At 44.3% G+C, this 21,583-nt stretch overlaps 2 long non-coding RNA genes across 2 annotated transcripts; one reads left to right on the top strand and one right to left on the bottom strand.

Moving 5' to 3' along the window:
- Positions 1-4,493: 4,493 nt before the first annotated feature.
- Positions 4,494-6,059, bottom strand: LOC309334123. The gene is made up of 2 exons (XR_014152898.1): positions 5,809-6,059; positions 4,494-5,300 (listed from the first exon to the last, which is right to left on the bottom strand). It is a non-coding gene; the product is annotated as an uncharacterized lncRNA (long non-coding RNA).
- A 5,856-nt stretch (positions 6,060-11,915) lies between these two features.
- LOC309334275 lies at positions 11,916-13,889 on the top strand. Its single transcript, XR_014152973.1, has 2 exons — positions 11,916-11,983; positions 13,723-13,889. It is a non-coding gene; the product is annotated as an uncharacterized lncRNA (long non-coding RNA).
- The last annotated feature ends 7,694 nt before the right edge of the window (positions 13,890-21,583 follow it).

The raw sequence follows: 21,583 nt of genomic DNA, 5'->3' as shown, positions 1-21,583 counted from the left end.
ATGAAAGGAATTCAAAAATCATTATGTTAAACATTTTCAGTCCAGCAGATAGGATTTCTCAGGGGAAGGCTCAGTGTTCTTTATGCTTGAAGGTGAACAATGTAGAAAAGGAATGATGCTGCGCTTGCAAAAGTCAGTGTGGCCTAGTGGTTAGAGTGCCAGACCTGGAATCAAATCCTCATTCAGCCATAGAGCTCACTGGGTGACCTTGGGACAGTCGCTGTTTCTCATACCTGCCTACCTCTCAGGGTTGTTGTAAAGATGAAGTTGGGGGGGGGGTAACTCTGTACACCTGCCTTGAGCTCTTTGGAGGAAAGCTGGGATATAAATTTAAGTAATAACTTCCAGAACTAGGAAGGTTCATTAAGTCAACCTAGTGGAGAGAATAACAGATTAAGACTGGGAAGCCTCCATTTCAAATCTCTGCTCAGCCATGGAGTTGACTGGATGGCCTTGGGACAGCCATAGTTTATTATTATTACTGTATTTTTATTATTATTTATTGAATTTATATACCACCCTATACCCAGAGGTCTCAGGGCAGTTCACAGATTTATTTTTTATTTGCCTAATCTACCTCAGAGAACTGTTGTGAGAATAAAATGAGAAGGGGGACTGTGCACACCATGTTAAGCTACTTGGAGGAAAGGCAGAATATAAATTTAATTAGTATCGATTAAAAAAAACCCTAACAATGTAAACATTAACCACATATGACAATCCAAGTAGGAGGGAGAATTTCTGCTCTCCTCCACTCAGCGGCAAGTTTAATACTGAAAATAAGCAAACTTTTTGAGTATCGCATTTCCCCAACAATTTCAGGAAATGTTATGTTCTGTTTTATGCGTAGTTTAACTCTACAAAGTACAATCTCCCAGCCATCTGGCAACACTATTTATTTAATTAATTAACTTTGCATACCATCCTTCATCTGAAGATTACAGGGTGGTTCACAACATAGAAATACAAAATGAGAACACAAGATATGTAACAAAAACCAACCAACCAACCAATAACCCCTCCAAAAAACAAAACAAAAAAATCCACAACCCACACATTTAAAAGGAAAGGCCATAGAATCTTAATCAACCAAAGGCTTGGTTGTAGAGAAAGTTTTTTTCCTGGCACCTAAAAATATATAACAAAGGTGTCAGGCGAGCCTCACTTGAGAGAGCATGGCTCAAGCGGGGAGCCAACACAGGTAAGGTTCGTTTTCGTATTGCCACTCTCTGGGCCTCTTGTGAAGAAGGGCCTCAGAAGGTAATTGCAGAGTTTGGGTTGGTTCATATAGAAAGGGGTGGTCCTTGAGGTGTTGCGATCCTGAGGCCTTTAAAGCTTTATAGGTCAAAACCAGCACTTTGAATTGGGCCCAGAAGCCAACTGGCAGCCAGCACAGCTGGGTCAGGATCAGCACAATATGCTCAAAACGTCTTGCCCCGGTGAGCAATCTGGCCGCTGAATTCTGCACGAACTGAAGTTTCTGAACAGTCTTCAGAGGCAGCCCCATGTATAACGTGCTGCAATAATCTATTTCAAAACATATGCAAATTAGTAATCTAATTTCAAAACCTATTTAGCTTAAGCATGGCAAATGTTCACCAATTTGTTGTGGTTCGCGCCAAACCTAACTTTTCTTGGTGAGAAAACTCTTCACGCTTTTGAATTTGCAGGTTTTATGAAGAAACGCAAGTAATCTGAGGGTGGGAAAGCCTATTTCTTTAGATTCGATTACTTTCTACCCTCTAGGTCAATTTATGGACTGCGCCAGGTGGAAGTGGATTGCGGGAAAGATCTTAAGCACTTAAGCACACTTAACCGTAGGCTGAATTATGTCCCGAGTGTAGTTAAAGTAACTTTGATGCCAGCATGTACTCAACCTCATAAAAAACCAAAACCAAAAGGGGGAAAATGGGGGGAACCCTATTGATGTTACTGCTGTAATGCGGTAATGTCTACATATATTGGTTCTTAGTCTGTCGAAGTTCTTTACAAGCACAGAAGGAAAAAGCTGCCTCTGAATCTCCAGGCCTCGTTCCTGTTCCATTTCTCACACACTCCACACACTGGGAGCAAATGGTCACACATAGATTTATGCCTTGCACTTGTTAAAATGTCAAGTTTAAAAAAGCCGCCTCTTGGCTCACTAGTTAGAATTCCAATCCATAAAAATATTTCAGTTTAATTGCCCAGGTCAATCTTGTCTTGTAGTCTGTGTTACTGCTGCTGGGTGAGCCTTCAGCTATTCACCTGAGTCTTTTGGCTCCTACATTAGAACCACAAATCATATTGTGTGTGCTGTCTCTCTCTCTGTGTGTGTATATGTACCTGTGAAGGGGTGGGTTTTGTTTTGGGGTTTGTTTGTTTTTGGAAGAAAGAGCTGGCTTGTTTGGCTTTTATAAAGAGGTTAATAGTCCCAGCCTCTCATTTTTAATCAGTGTGGTGATCACCGCTTCTTGGAACTGAGCTAACCACATGGAACTGATGGCTACAAACCTCTCAAAAACAATTTTTTTAATTTGAACAAATTTGTTTCTGTAGCTGCTTTCTCCCAAGAACTGCCTTTCATATTTGGGGTGCTGTTTTTTCTTCTTCCAAGAGCTACTCAGTTAAAACCTATTGAACTGATCTATTTTTCTACTGAAGGAGAACAACTGTAAGTGAGAAACATACGGTTTGGGGGGGCTGGGGGGGAGTTGTTTTTGCAAATATTTGTCAGCAAATGGCAAGGGACTTGCTAAGGACATAGGAACATGAACCTGAAGCACCTTTTTATATTTTAGCAGGGTGTGTAAATGGGAGTTTTCTCTCACTGACCATCTTAAAATCCCATAGGGAAAGAAGGAAACATCTCTTAAGAGCTGTTAAGCTTCCTAGCATATACAAAAAATAAAAAATAAAAATCCAAACTAAACTAAAATGGATAGTTAAATCCACGGCACTAATTACACAATATACTGGAGAATGGATCTACTCCCTTTTTGTGGGATTCACAAAATTGTTTTGTGCCTGTTGTACTCCTGTCACATGTGAAAAAGGATAATTGAAAATCATTCAGATTCTTTGCTCAACAATCAGGTATATTATTTGCTTTAGGTTAAGTGTGTTCTCAAACCCTGAACATGGCCTAAATTATCTGGGGCAAGGGGATTTTAATATCTCCCAAGGAATCACACTTATTGAAGGGGACAGCCTATAAATTAGTGCTGAAGTTAAAATCAATTTCTGGATAATATGTATCCCACAAAGACAGATTGTTGGTTTGCATGAGCATTGTATCAAAACTTTAATTAAAGCCCCCTTTAAATAAAACCTGTCGTACATTATACCGCTAATTGACTTGACCAGCTATGATGCCAACTCTGCAAGCCAGAGAAGGCTAAAGGAGATTATTCTGTCTGTCTCTCTGTCTGCTGCTTCTGTAGCAGCAGCAGCAGCAGCAAGTGTGTGTTAATAAAATTTATTTCTGCAGTCGTACCCAACTCCCTATTGTGTATTCAATAAATGTGTGGGCTTGAAGCCAGTCATCACAAAGCAAAAAAGTAATAAAATCTCAAAAGACACCCCTCCATACGCACACCTTCCATTCTGTCAGCTTTCTGTGGCAGAAGATACATGGGTCATTTTTTTTGCACAAGCTGAGGCTGGCTTTAGTTTTCTATTAATTTTTTTTAAAAAAGGAAGGAGAAAGTATTTTTAAAGCAACAGTGTAAAAAACAAGAGAGCATAAAGTCAAACCTGTGCATAATCAAGCCTTCTGGTAGCAAAGACAGTGTGGCAGTTAAAGGGTGCCAGAGAGGCTACGCAACTGTGAATGATATAGAAGGCCCATACTCCTCATCCTGATTGTCACTGAACGACTAAGACCACTGTTTGTAGTGTGCATGTTCTAGCTTTTCAATTCAATGCACCTGTGATCAGGCCCAGTCCACCTGCGCAGCAAGGTGAGGTGACCACCTCAGATGGCAGCACATCCCAATGCCAATCTTTCTTTCTCCCGCATCCTATTTGTTCCTGATGTAAATCTTACATGTGCTAAAAGCTTGGGCATAGAGTAAGAGCCTGGCTGTGCTTATTTACTCAAAAGTAAGTCTACCAGATCTAAATGGGAGTCACCCATATGAAACTTGCCTGTGCATGGGAAGCTTTTCTTCATGTCCTGAAATCAGCAGTATGGTTGGTGGGGACAGAGAGCAGAGCCTTTTCTGCAGCAGCCCCTTTCGTTAGGCAACTCCCTGCTTAGGGAGGCCCACCTTGCCTCTTCCTTGATTTTTTGTTTTTGTTTTGCTGCTTCCTGAATATCTTTTTTAAATTTTACATTGCTCAACAAGCCTGATGAGCAGATGATGTTTTATATTTCCTTGATTTTGTTTGGTAAAATTTAACTGTTGTGTCTCTTTTTAAATAGCTTTGACTCTTTTCTGTCTGTGGAATGAATACTCAAAGTAGCCTACAGTACAAAACTGAAACAATTGAGCTGAAAAGTAGGAGATACATATTTGAGTGTTACTATTATTATTAATTAGATTTGTATGCCTCCTCCATTCATCCTGAAGATTGCAGGTTAGCTAACAACAGAAAGTTAGATCAATGAATATTTCCAAGTAAGTGTACAGAGGATTGCTGCCTAACCCTTACTATAACAGCACAGATTTTATATAGCATGATATTTGTTCAAGCAAATCACAGGGATCATTCTCCTTTGTTTACACATCTTTGACATAGGTTTACTCCAATGAGATGATATAATTTTTATAGACACACAACTTCACATACTTTTACAAAGTAAGATAAACTTTTTAACAATGATAATAAGTTAGGTGGGCACAAGAATGGCCCCAGTGGTACTCCAGATATGAGTCCTGCGGGTGTATGGGTCCCCACCTTGCCATCCCATGCATAGACTGACTTCCTACCCCCTTTGTCCTTTGCCGCATGCATATAAAACTATTTCCCCCCATACGTCAAAATGTAGAATTTTTTTTACTGTCCACAATGCTTGCATTTAGATTCTCCATAATACTTTCATTATGGTTGAGCAGTACCTATTGAGAGCGAGAGAGAGATGTGCAGACGTGGTGGGTTTTGCAGGGCAGGAAACAACATGAAGAGGCCGCTGCGGCCAGTGAGGCATGTGGAGGTTGCACATCCTTGGAGCAGGGCGAGTGTCACTGTGAGCCTGCGTCCAGACTCTCTTCCTTGACAGGCACAGGATTGGAAGTGTTTGCAGGCCAGGCTCCAGCGGATTGAGTGGACAGGACTAAGAGTGGGTGCAATGGTCAAGATGGCAGCTTCTGCATGTGCTGTAGATAGAAGAGAGGAGCAGGTGACACTCATCAACTAGGGAAGTTAGCCCATCTGAGAGAAGGAAAATTCTGATCCTAAACCTCCACTAGTAAAGGTAAAGGGACCCCTGACTATTAGGTCCAGTCGTCACCAACTCTGGGGTTGCGGCGCTCATCTCGCTTTATTGGCCGAGTAAGCCGGCGTACAGCTTCTGGGTCATGTGGCCAGCATGACTAAGCCGCTTCTGGCGAACCAGAGCAGCGCACGGAAATGCCATTTACCTTCCTGCCGGAGTGGTACCTATTTATCTACTTGCACTTTGACGTGCTTTCAAACTGCTAAGTTGGCAGGAGCAGGGACCGAGCAACGGGAGCTCACCCCGTCACAGGGATTCGAACCGCCAACCTTCTGATCGGCAAGTCCTAGGCTCTGTGGTTTAACCCACAGCACCACCTGTGTCCCTTAAACCTCCACTACCTTGCAGGATATATTGGGGAGAAGAAAAGGCTCAGGAGTAAACCTTACACAAATCCAGAGTGGAGTCCCTAAGACAGTTGGATGGCGTCTTGTACGTCTCCTTCTGGCAACTCTTGCAGTCAAGCTGGTGCCAAATTTATTGCTCTGCTTTCCTTTGGACCACATTAGCAAGGCTGAGAGAGGGGGTCTTTTTTCTGGGCAGCCCAGGACCTCCAGACACACTGCCCTGGAGAAGTTGCTTCAGTGCTGCAGCAAAAACAATGCAAGAAGCAGCAGTTAGGACTTACCAGTCTCTGAAGCTACAGAGAGTGCCATGATTCTCCAGCAGTCTGACTTCACCCCTGGACAAAACAAAATAATTTTTTTTTCTTCCAGTAGCACCTTAAAGACCAACTAAGTTAGTTCTTGGTATGAGCTTTCGTGTGCATGCACACTTCTTCAGATACACTGAAACAGAAGTCACCAGACCCTTCTATATAGTGAGAAGGTGGGGAGGGGTATTACTCAGAAGGGTGGTGGGAATGGGTGATTGGCAGATAGCTGTGATGAGCCTGTTGACGACTCTTAATGACTGCAATAGGTCTTACAGGAAAAAGCAAGAGGTGAGAAGGTGAAAAATGGCTTTGTCATGTATAATGAGATAAGAATCCAATGTCTTTGTTCAGACCAGGTCTCTCCATGGTTTTAAGTTTGGTAATAAGTTGCAATTCAGCAGCTTCTCTTTCCAAGTTGCAATTCAGCAGCTTCTCGCTCTCTTTTTTATTTATTTATTTTGTTTTGACTATGGCAGACCAACACGGCTACCCATCTGAAACTTCACCCCTGGAGGCATACTCCATTGTCTCCTGAGACAGATGGATGCCAAGGACAACAACAATCTGTTTAATCTTTACTGCTTAAGAAGAGGAAGGTTGCAAAAAGGAAAAAAAAGGCAAACCAGTTTCCTCTGTTAAGTAGATAGCCCAGCATATTTCCGTTTGCTTGGGAGAATGGGTTGGACAAGCATAGGTGATTTGTTGCCAAAGAAGCCAATGATTAGAGATGCTGTTAGCAATTAATCAATAAGGTGCCCCAATATGTTTGATCCTGTTGAATTTGAGAACCTCACCCTTTTAAGCATACATACTAAACCCTCTCCATCCCTGTGATCGTACAGCTCTAAAGATCTGAGTCCACAGAAGAGAAGGATTTGCAAAAGGTGGTCAAAGCAGTTGTTTTTGTCAAATAGATAGCCTAGCACATTCCCCTTTTTCTGGGAAAACGGGCCTTTCCATAACTAAAGAGTTAGCGAGGTATAGGTAATTTGTTGTCATAGCAGCTGAATGTCAGAGTGCCATTTTGAAGCAATAGCGTCAGCATACAAATTAAAACTTCCTGTTTTGCAGAGTCAAAAACCATTCATTAATTTACCTTGAAACTGATGGAACAATTTGTTTGTTCTGGGTGGGCTTTTGGGTGCTGGAACACCCTGAATCTGTGCATAAAGGCTAAATTGGATTCTGCCCCCCCCCCCCGATCTCCTGTCTTCAACTTATCTTATGTAGAAGCTTTTGATTCTTCATAACCATTACTGGCTTGCCCCAGAGGACTCACCTGCTTGAGTGCCTAAGGGCCCGTTCCTGTCACTTGCCACCTGACCACCTGGCCCAGGACAGGGCCTGACAGGCCTCATAAGGAGTGTTGCCACTGCTGCTGCTGCCCAGGAGGACTCAGAAAAGCACAGAGTTCTTTTAAAAATGTTTTTAAAATATCTTTTTTCCCTTTTAAATTTTTTTTTGTGGGGGGGGGTGAGATGGATGTTTAGTCGGGTTTGGGAGTTTGTTTAATTTTGGTATATCTGTAATTTTTACTGTTTTTGGTTTGTATTGTTTTATTGTTCCCCCCCCCTTAAGGTTTTATCTTGTTCTTAAGGAGAGGGGTCGGGGCTGCCTGGGAGTGGGTCCCAGCCAACAAAATCGCTGTGGCAGGTTCCACAGGGGGAGATGCACTGGGAAAACTTATCTCAGTGATCATGGGCAGGAGGAGGAGTTACACTAAGACCAGACCATGTCATTACCGAGGAGGCAGGTTTAGGCGTTGTTTGAGGACTATCCCTGCCTCCGGGTCTGGTCTTGACCAGACAGATACTGGAATCAGCAGGGGATACCCACAGGACCTGAAGGTGCTGCTGTGCAATGCCAGGTCAATGATTCATAAGACCACTGCCATCCATGACTTGATCATGGATGGAGGACTTGACCTGGCATGTGTAACAGAGACTTGGTTGGATGAAGCAGATAGGCCTGTACTTGCCGCTGCTTGTCCATCAGGTTTCTCTTACGCACAGCAACCCAGGCAGGGGGTGCAGTGATTTTTAGGAAGTCATTAGTTTGCACCAGGCATCCTATTGGGAAGACCCAGTTCTCTGAGTGCATGTTCTGGAAGTTGGGCAATAGGGGCAGTACTGGATTCCTTTTGGTGTACCAACCTCCCCACTGCACCAAGGATTCCCTGCCTGAGCTGCTTCAGGCCATGGCAGATGTTCTCCTGGAGACACCTAGTTTGGTTGTCCTGGGGGATTTTAACATCCATGCCGACACAATCTTACAAGTAGCCACTTGGGACTTCATGGAAAGCATGGCCTCCATGGGGCTGTCCCTGAAAAAGTCTGGCCCAATTCATAGCCGCGGGCATGCCTTGGACCTGGTGTTCACCTCTATGGATGTTGGTGATCTGACACTAAGTAAAAACAAAACTAAAGTGCCATGGTCAGATCACTTCCTGGTGCAACTGGACTTCTCCACAACCCTTCCCCTCTGCAGGGAGGTGGGACCAATTTGGATGGCCCCCGCCACTTAATGGATCCAAACGGTTTCCAGAGAGTGGTAGGGGATGCTTTATCCCATGTTGATGGCCTTTCAGCTGATTCCCTGGTGGCCTGCTGGAATGTGGAGTTAACCAGGGCTATTGACTGTTTGGCTCCGAAGCGCCCTCTCTGATTGCATGGAGCCCGGACAGCCCCATGGTTTTCCACTGATCTGAGGGCAATGAAACAATCACTGAGATGGCTAGAGCACCGGTGGCGGATAACTCATTCTGAAGCTGACCGGACACGGGTTAGAGCTCAGTGTCGAGCCTACCAAGTGGCGGTAGCAATGGCGAAGAAGACTTTTTTCACCGCCTCTATTGCATCTGCAGAAAACAGCAGCAGGAAAATCTTTCAGGAAACCATCTTTGATGCTGCCAATATGGCCAACTATCGCCCAGTCTCAAATCTTCCATTCTTGGGCAAGGTGATTGAGCGAGTGGTTGCTGAACAACTCCAGGCACGCCTGGAAGAAGCGGACCATTTGGATCCCTTCCAGTCGGGATTCAGGCCTCATCATGGGGCTGAAACTGCCTTGGTTGCACTGGTCGATGATCTCTGGCGGGCTAGGTACAAAGGCGAGAGCTGTTTCCTAGTTCTGCTGGATCTCTCAGCAGCTTTTGACACCATCAACCATAGCATCCTTCTGGACCGTCTAGAGGGGCTGGGAGCTGGGGGCACTGTTATACAGTGGTTCCGCTCCTTCCTCCTGGGCCATGTTCAGAAAGTGGTGGCAGGGGATGAGTGTTCAGACCCCTGGGCTCTCACTTGTGGGGTGCCTCAGGGTTCTGTCCTCTCCCCCATGGTTTTCAACATCAGGGGGTTTGGGCTGGGTGTTCATCAGTATGCGGATGATACCCAGCTCTGCCTCTTTCAAATCAGAACCAGTGAAGGCGGTGAAGGTCCTGTGTGAGTGTCTGGAAGCGGTTGGAGGATGGATGGTGGCCAACAGATGGAGGTTGAATCCTGACAAGATAGAAGTACTGTTTTGTGGGGACAGGAGGTGGGCGGGTGTGGAGGACTCCCTGGTCCCGAATGGGGTAACTGTGCCCCTGAAGGACCAGGTGCCCTGCCTGGGAGTCTTTCTGGACTCACAGCTGTCCATGGAGGCACAGGTCAAATCTGTGTCCAGGGCAGCTGTTTATCAGCTCCATCTGGTATGCAGGCTGAGACCCTACCTGCCCGGAGACTGTCTCGCCAGAGTGGTGCATGCTCTAGTTATCTCTCGCTTGGACTACTGCAATGCGCTCTATGTGGGGCTACCTTTGAAGGTGACCCGGAAACTACAACTAATCCAGAATGCAGCAGCTAGACTGGTGGCTGGGAGTGGCCACTGAGACCATATAACACCGGTCTTGAAAGACCTACACTGGGTCCCAGTACATTTCCGAGCACAATTCAAAGTGTTGGTGCTGACCTTTAAAGCCCTAAACAGCCTCGGTCCTGTATACCTGAAGGAGCGTCTCCACCCCCATCATTCTACCCAGACACTGAGGTCCAGTGCCGAGGGCCTTCTGGCGGTTCCTTTGCTGCGAGAGGCCAAGTTACAGGGAACCAGGCAGAGGGCCTTCTCGGTAGTGGCACCTGCCCTGTAGAACCCCCTCCCACCAGATGTCAAAGAAAAAAACACCTACCAGACTTTTAGAAGACATCTGAAGGCAACCCTTTTTAGGAAAGCTTTTAATGTTTAATAGGTTATTGTATTTTAATATTCTGTTTGAAGCCCCCCAGAGTGGCTGGGGAAACCCTGTCAGATGGGCGGGGTAAAAATAATAAATTATTATTATTATGAGGTGCTTTCATCCAGAGAGGCAGGTTCAGCAAGCACATAATCCTGAGAAAAGTCTAGATCAAAGTTTCCCAAACTTGTGTCTCCAGCTGTTTTGGATTACAATTCCCGTCATCCCTGAACACTGGGTCTGCTGGCTAGGGATGGTAGGAGTAGTGGTCCAAAAAGAACTGGTGATCCAAGTTTGGTCTAGATCCTTGTTTGGTGCTTTAGGCCCCTACACTGATTCCTGATACTTGCCCTGCTGTTCCTAATTTATCCCAAGTCCCAGCAACTTTGTTACCTCTGCGACAAGCAATTTATTAAGAAATGTAAAATCTTCCCCGTTGTGAGTCTACCTATGTTACATCCATGAAATGGTCTGAGTAGAACAGGGTTGTAGCTAATGAAAAATTCATTGACCCCGAGGTAACAGTGAACAAAATGCAGATTTTAAATATAAGGAGCTGGTTCACAGTGTGTCCCTAGGACAGGGGGGGAAAGAGCGAAACAATTTGCTTGCCAAAACAGTGAACTGTTAAAGTGGCAGACAAAGTTTTATTCATCTGCAAGCTCAGCAGATGTGAAGGCATGAATAGACTGATTGATTTCAGAATTCTCTGGGTGAGAATGAAGATCCAATATAGCATCTTTGAAGGTCTGTGAGATAATCTTAAGTTTGGAACCAAAATATATCAGCATGATATCATTTTCTGACACAATTCCTTCTAAGTATGGATTCCCTTTTGTGCCATCTCCCCCATTTTCCTTGTTATCTTTTTTTCCGGGGGCGGGGGGGGGGGGAGGGAGAGAGAAGGCAATAACAAAATAACTTGCTGCTTTTAATTGCCTTCTGATTTCTCGATGGTATGTTGTTTAATGGCTTTATAGATTATCTAAAGCAATTCTATCGTAAGCCAATCTGTAGCCGGGTTGGAGCAAAGACAGATTACAAACATTTAAAAATAAACAAATGCATAAATAAATAAATGGTCATTTTGCTGAATTCCTGCTACTGGATAGGCAAGCATTTTACTACACTATTTGTTCTGGCTTATTATTTATTTTCTTTATTTCTTTCTCTGGGTCTAAGACTTCTTGGAATAATCAATGATTTGCAATATCTCCGCCCTCCCCAAAGAGAGTAAAAGCAACTGGCAGAAGGGAACTCTTTGAAGTTGGTGAAGTTGGTCCTATGCCAACACCCCCTCTTGGGTGGAGCCACATAGAGGAATAAGGAAGGGTGGTGGGGAAGGAAGGGAAACCTATTATAACTCCTCCCTGCTAATCTCCCACAAGTGTGTGCTCCGAGAGAGGAAATATCTGCTAAATGCCTTAGGGAGAGCAATGATCTGGACAGTGTTGCAGGAAGCAAAGTGAGAACAGGCAAAGCTAGAGGAGGACACATTTGGCGCTGTTCAGGAGGGATCCTGGGCTTACAGTATGGAAACCTGCTTGTGTAGGTTTTGTAAATTCAGCATCACTTCACATGGTGCAAGCAGATTCAGCCAAAGAATGAATGGTTTATTTTGTTCATAGAACTGATCTATGGAACTCACTGACACTGGAAGTCAACTGTCACCAAGCTTATTGAAAGGCTATTCATTTGCGTGAGTGGTTTTTACCCTGCTGTTCATCTGGAAAAAAGGCTCCCGCAGAGGCTTACAGAGATCAAGGATAAGACATTCCTTGCACTTCAGCTTGCAGTAAAAATGAAAAAAGACAGACACACAAAGGAAGGGGCTGGAGAGGGATGCGGGGAGAAAGACCAAACTCAGACACTTATAATGAACAGCTAGAATGGGAACAGTTCATGAGGAGGAGCCAAAAGTTGTTGGTCCCTCAGAAAAGCCGGTGGCCCTGGCTGATACCTTATTTTGTCCTTTGGTGGCGCTGAAGGAATCGCTGGTCCTAGGCGGCTGAGGAAGGGACTGACTGCCCTTCTCTCCCTCTGCACAAGTTGACAATTTTGAGTTAAAATTGCCAGTGCAATCCATCCATCTCAAGATAAGCACAAACATTTTGTTGCTGGAAGAAATTAATGACAGGAAGCAGAACCCCCATTCAGTAGCTAACTTTGATGGAGGGTTGGCTGGGCAGTGGAATGAGTGATGGTGGCAGAGGTTGCCAATGAACCAACACCACCCTTTCACGTGAACTGCTGCCAAATCCCACTGCTCACTCACACTCTCCCCACCCCACCCCACCCCAGAGTTGACAACTGTTAGGTTTTTCTGCCTTCCTTGGTCTGTTCTACCTCCTGATAGGCCATTTAATTGGCTTTCATTGGCGGGGTGGTTTGTTCTGGTAGCCACAGCTTCAGCTGGTAACCAATGTTAAATGGAGATGGCCCTAAGTATTGGGAGCCCTGGGACTGCTGTATCTTATAAACTGCTGGACTGTTCCTGGAGGGGCTGGAAAGGACTGCGGGATAGCAGCCTACATTTGTGGACTGCACACAGGAGCAGGGCCTCCCATGGGTTGCCAGTGCCTGGGGTGGGGCAGATGTTGCGTCCCCTGGTGGACTGGGCAGCGGTCAGTCCCTTCCCCTGCCAGGGTGTCTCTCCTTGCAAACTAGTCCCAACCTGGGAGCAGAGATAAGGCAGAGAAACACGAATTTCCAGAGCTCCACTGTTTTGTCTCACTCTCTAATCCTTGCATCGAAGCTCTCTGGGAATGCACGCAGCTCTGGCAGTACTTTCCTGCCTTCCCTCCCTCCCTCTCAGCTGACCCAGGGGTGCGCATGGGTGTCCCTTCACTGGCCACGAGAAAGAGGCACTGCGCCAGCCCCGAAGGCCTGGCCCAGGCATGGCTTGCCTCCCTTCAGCTCTGACATCAATGAGGGAGCCTGTTATGGAGGTGCCTGGTCGCACCCTCTCATAAATTTGTGCCCGGTGCCATGTGTCCCACGCTACAGCCATACAGCAGTGCACTATCTGCAGTATAGTAAACACTGTGCAAGCATGCAGGTCCCATGTTATGGGGAGAAGGACAAAATTGACCAGAATCTGGACGCACCAGTCCCAAGCACCAGTTCTTCACCATGAAGCCTTTTGGCTTTGCTTTGCTCAGCTTGAGCAGCACAAGAAAGACTTGTCCAACAGTTATGCAACATCATGATGAACAGCTATGCTAAACCCTCCAGAATTATTCTGCATTGGGCTCTCTGTTAGCAATGTGATTTGCATCTATACATAAACATCTAATGTTCCTTTCTTTGCTGTTGTCTGCTCTGTTGCATCTCAGCCACATAATGTACTAACACTTTGCCCCTAGCCAAGGCAAATAAAGACAAAACTATGCGTCTTTAGCATATTTCCATTTTAACTGTTGATTTCAATATTTCCAGGGGGAGGCTCAGGAAGATATGCAACAGAATGAGAAAGCAGATCCTTGAAGAAGAAGAAAAAAGACAAAAGTGGAAGCATTTTTGTGATGTAGAAAAATTGCTACAGATCATGTTACAGTTCTCTCTAATGTTGATACATATTTTATAAATCAGAGAGTGCAATTACAGCTGTGTCCAGGATGGTTAGATTCCCACACAGCACCTACATATTTCCAGATTTTTGTAGAGATCTTGTTGATTTATTCATAGTTGTATACAGTGATTAGATTTGTGGTAAAGTGAGCAGACCACTGACCTATGGATGACATATGACAGAAAGGCCTCTCTTGTTTTGGACCAATTCTGATGGCCTTCAGGTTGAGGGCAATAGTGCCTTACAGGCAGAGCAGGGCAGTATCCTGTGCCATGTATCTCATGTGCCATGGCAAGGCAGGAGCAACAGGGCCTAAGACTGGATCTAGACACGTAAAAAAAAATGTTTTAGGAAAACACATTGTAAACCTCAAAATGGGAAACCGTGTTGCCAAAAGACAGGACTCCACAGCACCATCTGGTGTCACAGTGTTATAACGCATTTAAAACACTTTTTCTTTACTAATGTAGTTGAGTCAGTCCACAGATAGCTCTGAGAGAGCAAATTGCTCCCACAGAGTTTGGGAGCAGACAGAGACCGTGTACACAATGTACATTAAAGGCACATGGCTTCCCCCAAGGAAACTTCAGAACTGTAGTTTACCCTCCCCCCTCAAGAGCTGCAGTTCCCAGCAGGCTTAATAAACTACAGTTCCCAGAATTCTTTGAGTGAAAATAACTTCTGGATAACTTTAGATTCCTAAAGGGCCAGCCTTTTGGCCTGAGGGCAGGCACTCCTTCTCTTCTTCATAGCCTCTCATCTGTTGTGCTCCTTTTGCTGCTGACCCACTGAGGTGGGGTGTTTGGTTCCTCAGGTGAAGGCACCCACGAGGGAGCTGGTTCTGGCCCCATAGCCCTTGGTGGTTTGGGAAGTTGTTCTGGGGCTCCTCTCCATCTCAGGTTCCCAGTCTCCAGTAGCAGGCTCTGAGTCTTAGTTGCCTCTGGACTCTTGGCTCATGACAGACAGTGCTTGGATTCACACAAGCACCAGCACAACCCAAACAATGCAACCTGGATTCTGAATGAAGTGCACAATCTAGGCACACCTGCATGTCTGTTTATTTTGCATAATTTATCAGGGGGTAAGACATTTAAGCAGTGCCCCACTTGGTGACCATGGAAGCCCAGATCTGTCCCTGTTTTGCTTTCTCAGCCATTCCTACCTGCATGAGCCTAAGACTACAGAAAGGCATTCAAGGACTAGTTCACATGTGCATATTCACTGCATGATGACTGTACGTATTAATGGCATGCTTGTGTGAAGCAACAACCATCTAGCTACAGGCAAAACTTCCTATTGCCCCATTAAACTAAGCTGCTCAACTGAGACAGTTCACACAATCTGCAAGTGTGAACTGACCCTCACAGAGCTTAACTGGGCAGTCAGATGTGACAGCAAAGACATAGAAAGAACAAAAAATCCTTATGGGTTTGGGGAAAGGCTGGAATTAAGGTGCGAGGGCCAAGGCCAGAGGAAACCCATACCCTCCTTCATTTCTCCGATGAAAATAGGGACATCCCAACATTTCTGATGAAAATTGGGGTGCCCTGCCATACCCTCCAGCATTTCTCTAGTGTAAATATGGACATCCTAAGGAAGAGCAGGACATTTCAGGATCAAATCAGATGGCTTCTGTAAATCCAGGACTGTCCCTGGAAAAAAACAAGATTTGGAGGTCCTAGAAACCTAGACATTTCACAGCCGTGGCATGACTTCTAAAAGTGAAAAACTTCCAGTATAATATAATATTCCAGTGATAATATTGTTTTGGTGGGCTATTAAAACTATTTGCCTTCCTTTTTGAAAGGCTGATGCAAACTGAGTGGAAGGCACCTGAGAATTCTGCCCACGGACCTGTACCTGAATAACATGCAAAATCTCTTCTTATGATTCATGTAATCACTTCTGCAGAGCAAATGGCAAACCTTACAATTGCACTACTCTGCTTTGATGTTTTTGTTATTTATTTAAGGTGGAATTACCCATTAGGGAATTCCTGATTCGAGTATTCCCCCAATATGAATGCCTAGTTTCTTATAACCTGAAAAGAGAGAAATTAATAGCATGATCCCTCACTGATTAAATATGCTAGTTTACATTCAAGAAAGCACGCTGCTTGGAGGAAAGCAAGAACGCTTGCATTTCTAAGTTCTCCAAGAGAAAAGACAGCCAAGTTTAGAAAGCATACTTCACAGCCTTTCATGTATCTGGGAAAAGAGGCCGAAGAAGCCACAGCTATATAGTGCAGCCCAGAAACCCAACACTGACAGTACAATATTACTCAAAAGTAAGTACCACCAAGTTCAACAGGATAAATGCATATAGAACTGCAGCTTTCTAAGGGAGCACAGATATACCTTTCAGCCACATTAAACTTAACAGTTACACAGCAGCTGTGTCATGTCACAGGCATGTTCAGAAAACAGGTACAGTGGTACCTTGGGTTACATACACTTCAGGTTACAGACTCCGCTAACTCAGAAATAGTACCTCAGGTTAAGAACTTTGCTTCAGGATGAGAAGAGAAATTGTGCTCCGGCGGCGCGGCGGCAGCAGGAGACTCCATTAGCTAAAGTGGTGCTTCAGGTTAAGAACAGTTTCAGGTTAAGAACAGACCTCCGGAATGAATTAAGTACTTAACCTGAGGTACCACTGTACACTTATTATTGTTTTATTATATTTATTTCATTTCTATAGCTCTTTATATTTTAAAGAAAAATCTCAAAGCGGTTTACAGCATATTAAAACATCAATAAAACAATCCAGAATCAAACATTTCGGAAGCAAGTCAAATATATATGGTCAAAGCAACATAATTAACAGAAGACTGAAATATTATCTTAAAAGATTTCAAAGTAAAACATTACAAAGGAGGCCAACTACAGAATACATATTTAACACAAACAAAGGTAACGAAAATAAAATAAAATCTTAAACATTTCCAAAAAACAACAACCCATTGCTAAGTAAAGTCAAATATAAAATGCACATTTAAAACGGCATAATTAACAAGAGAATACAGTGGTACCTCTGGATACGAACGGGATCCGGAACGGATCCTTGTACGCATCCTGAAGCAAATGCAACCCGTGTCTGTGCATGCGTGGGTCACAGTTCGCCACTTCCGTGCATGCGCGTGATGTCATTTGGATTGTCTGCGCATGCACAAAGCGGCAAAACCTGGAAGTAACATGTTCTGTTACTTCCAGGTCACTGCGGAGCGCAACCTGAAAGCACTCAACCTGAAGCATATTTAACCTGAGGTATGACTATAAAATATTATCATAAGCATGACACAGCTGTTTGGCAGGCACAAAAAGATGGGGCAAAAGAATCCAATAGCCACAGATCTCTAGAAAGTGATGGGAGAGCTTTAGGTGCCTCGCCATCTCTGAAGCATGTTCAGCGAGTTCTACAGAGTTCATTGAGATTTACTTAAGTAAGCTTAAAGTTGCAATCTAAAAGTTTTTTTTGGTAGTTTGGTGGCCCCCACTGTAGTCATTGGCAGGGGTTTCCTCACAACTAGTGGAGACTTTAAGTAGAGACTTGATAAGGAGTTTAATTGCTCCTCTGTTCCTCACTCTTACTGCCTTTTCCTTTTCTCACCCTTGGCTGCTACCTGGCTGTGAAGGAACTGGGATGAGAGGAGACAATGGACAGCCTCCTCCCCTCTTGTCCCTTTCCCTTTAGTTTTCTGGAAGTTTCTGCACTTGTTCTGCTTGTTCCTGTCCCCTGGAGATCTTGTACAGGGACACCATGACCCACTGGGTTCAGTTAAATTAAAAGGCCAGGAACAGTTGAATAATTATTTCATTGTATGGAAGCGAGGTTCTTTGATGATGACTCAGAACCCTTATTACATCTGTGCGATGTCAGCCCATGGAAATGCATGCTCTTATATAACTTTTTTTTTTTAAAAAATGAACCATTTCAAAAAATAAAAATAGCATCTCATTTGAAACTGCACAGGCAAGCTGCTCTCATCTTCGAATTGTCCCCCCTCCCCCCGCCTGTTTTCCCTTGTTTTCAGAAGCCTAATGTCACAGGTCCATCAAAAAACCACTGCCTGGCTCAAGGACATTGGGGATGTATGCCCTAATTAATTGATTTTATAAGCATAAATGGAGAGAACGAATGTACCACATAATATATTTGCAGGAGCCTACACAGCTGAGCCCTAAACTGCTGTTTTGCTTTGCTTTTGGGATAAAAAAATCTTGCTGATAGAAATTTCTAGATGGGCAAGCCATCGCTTCCTCTACCTCGATGCAAACTCTCCTGTAGATTTCAGTATGTCTCCTCTAAGCGCAAACCTGTTCCAGGCATATTTAGGGATTTTATTCATCAGCAGTCAAAGAACTGAGCTTCTGGGGGTTTCTGCCACCCCCAGGAAGATAAAATCAAAAGGTGCTCCAGCTAGTTAATTAAAATGTTTCAGAATCTTTCACCTGCGGTGTCAAACTGTTTTATTGAGTGAAGCATTGTTAAGTGTGACAAAGCAAGGGCTGCTGCTGCTGCGCTTTGCCACAGACATGGCTGCTTTATAGAAGCGTATCAGAGAGCTCCTTAAACCCTGGGGTCTAATCAGGAGGGCAGAACAGGCTCACTGTTGGGTTAAGGACCCAAGTGTAGGAAGCACCATCTTCCCATGGATTTCAAGAGTTCAGAGCTTTGCAAGGAAGAGAGTGAGTGGGGGATTTTTGCAATACTGACTGGGTTTGCCCCACATGCTTCCTCTGACCCAGAGTTCAGTAGCACTGGGAATTATAAAATCAAATACCCAGGATCCTTCCTGTGTGGTATCCTCCCCTTCTTCACTCTTCACTTTCAACAACAGTAGGCGGGAGCAAGAAAGATTTTTGTACACCCCTCTCTCCCCCCCCAAAAAAGAATTGCATACCCTCCAACATTTCTCTGATGAAAACAGGGACATCCTATTCAGTAACAACAACAACAACAACAACATTTATGCCCCACACATCTGACTGGGTTGCCCCAGCCACTCTGGATGGCTTCCAACAGATATAAAAACATAATAAAACATTAAAACATTTTTTTAAAAAACTTTCCCTATAAAGGGCTGCCTTCAGATGTCTTCTAAAGGTTCTATACTTACTTATTTCCTTGGCTCGGGTGTTGCCTAATTTTGTTGTTGTTTAGTCGTTTAGTTGTGTCCGACTCTTCGTGACCCCATGGACCAGAGCACGCCAGGCACTCCTATCTTCCACTGCCTCCCGCAGTTTGGTCAAACTCATGCTGGTAGCTTCGAGAACACTGTCCAACCATCTCGTCCTCTGTCGTCCCCTTCTCCTTGTGCCCTCCATCTTTCCCAACATCAGGATCTTTTCCAGGGAGTCTTCTCTTCTCATGAGGTGGCCAAAGTATTGGAGCCTCAGCTTCACGATCTGTCCTTCCAGTGAGCACTCAGGGCTGATTTCCTTAAGAATGGATAGGTTTGATCTATCTATTCCTTAAGAATGGATAGGTTTGATCTTCGGCGATCAGCCTTCTTGATGGTCCAGCTCTCACTTCCATACATCACTACTGGGAAAACCATGGCTTTAACTATACGGACATTTGTTGGCAAGGTGATGTCTCTGCTTTTTAAGATGCTGTCTAGGTTTGCCATCACCTTTCTCCCAAGGAGCAGGCGTCTTTTAATTTCGTGACTGCTGTCACCATCTGCAGTGATCATGGAGCCCAAGAAAGTAAAATCTCTCACTGCCTTCATTTCTTCCCCTTCTATTTGCCAGGAGGTGATGGGCCCAGTGGCCATCTTCGTTTTTTTGATGTTGAGCTTCAGACCATATTTTGCGCTCTCCTCTTTCACCCTCATTAAAAGGTTCTTTAATTCCTCCTCACTTTCTGCCATCAAGGTTGTGTCATCTGCATATCTGAGGTTGTTGATATTTATTCCGGCAATCTTAATTCCGGCTTGGGATTCATCCAGCCCAGCCTTTCGCATGATGAATTCTGCATATAAGTTAAATAAGCAGGGAGACAATATGCAGCCTTGCCGTACTCCTTTCCCAATTTTGAACCAATCAGTTGTTCCATATCCAGTTCTAACTGTAGCTTCTTGTCCCACATAGAGATTTCTCAGGAGACAGATGAGGTGATCAGGCACTCCCATTTCTTTAAGAACTTGCCATAGTTTGCTGTGGTCGACACAGTCAAAGGCTTTTGCATAGTCAATGAAGCAGAAGTAGATGTCTTTCTGGAACTCTCTAGCTTTCTCCAATATCCAGCGCATGTTTGCAATTTGGTCTCTGGTTCCTCTGCCCCTTCAAAATCCAGCTTGCACTTCTGGGAGTTCTCGGTCCACATACTGCTTAAGCCTGCCTTGTAGAATTTTAAGCATAACCTTGCTAGCGTGTGAAATGAGTGCAATTGTGCGGTAGTTGGAGCATTCTTTGGCACTGCCCTTCTTTGGGATTGGGATGTAGACTGATCTTCTCCAATCCTCTGGCCACTGCTGAGTTTTCCAAATTTGCTGGCATATTGAGTGTAGCACCTTAACAGCATCATCTTTTAAAATTTTAAATATTTCCCTCAAATATTTCTCTGATGAAAATGGGGACAACCTAAGGAAGAGTGCGACGTTCTGGGATCAAATCAGAAACCGGGATGGCTACTATAAATCTGGGACTGACCCTGGAAAATAGGAGCACTTGGAGCATCTGGAATTGGTATACACAAAGTATTTCTAGCAGGTTTAGGAATATAAACAGCTATAATAATGACTGGTATATAATAATGACTGGTATATATATATATATATATATATATATATATAGTACCATTGAAGTTTATGACTTTCCATCCAGAAAGGTATATAGCCAAGCAAAACTCAGTACAGCTGTACCTTGGTTCTGGAAGGCCTTGCGACTTGAACATTTGGCTCCTGAACGCCGCAACCCTGGAAGTGAGTGTTCCAGTTTGCAAATGTTTTTTTTGGAAGCTGAATGTCCATTGCGGCTTCCATGGCTTCTGATTGAGTGCAGGAAGCTCCTGTAGCCAATCAGAAGCTGTGCCTTGGTTTTCGAATGTTTTCGGAAGTCGAACAGACTTCCGGAACGGATTCCATTCGAGAACCAAGGTACAACTGTAGATAGAGGTAAGAGTTTGTTCACCCATCCTGGCTTTATCACTGAGCACTATAGGTCATCCCAAACAGGGAAGTCTTGATTGGATCATTGTCCTGAGTGAAGACAACACTCAACTGGTGGGCCCTCTGGAAAAATGCTTGCAAACAACTATTTTAAACAGCCCATCTCACTAGGAGGACATCCATTCATTTATTATTTCTATTCTGCCTTTCTATGTTAAGGTACCCAAGGTGGCTAATAGTGAGACAGCACTTTCTTTAAAGTGCCTCATGTGTTTTGGATTAGAAGATCTCCGTTATTTTGTTTTCTTTCTTTTTTGTAAACAGGACATATTTTAGAAAAGGGCAGAGGTGCCCTAAACTTCCATTGTGGAAAGAACTTTCCCTACTTCATTTCCTTTTGCTTCTCTCCACATTCTAGCACTTCTCTGAATATTTATCTTATGATGTGAATGCAGCTTTATAATATTTTTCTTTTGATCAGCTGCATTTCAAGTCCTCCTGTTTACCGGGAATACCTGTGCCTCCGCCCTCCTGTCACTGGAGCTTTGTGGAAGCGTTATTTTTCATGCCATCCCAGAGGAATCTGGGAGCACCCTGGGGAGAATGGGAAGAAAGAG

Source organism: Podarcis erhardii, assembly GCF_964252035.2.
Source record: "Podarcis erhardii genome assembly, chromosome: Z".
Lineage (NCBI taxonomy): Eukaryota > Metazoa > Chordata > Lepidosauria > Squamata > Lacertidae > Podarcis > Podarcis erhardii.
Note: the sequence above shows the minus strand (reverse complement) of the source record. Positions and strands in the feature narration are given on the sequence as shown.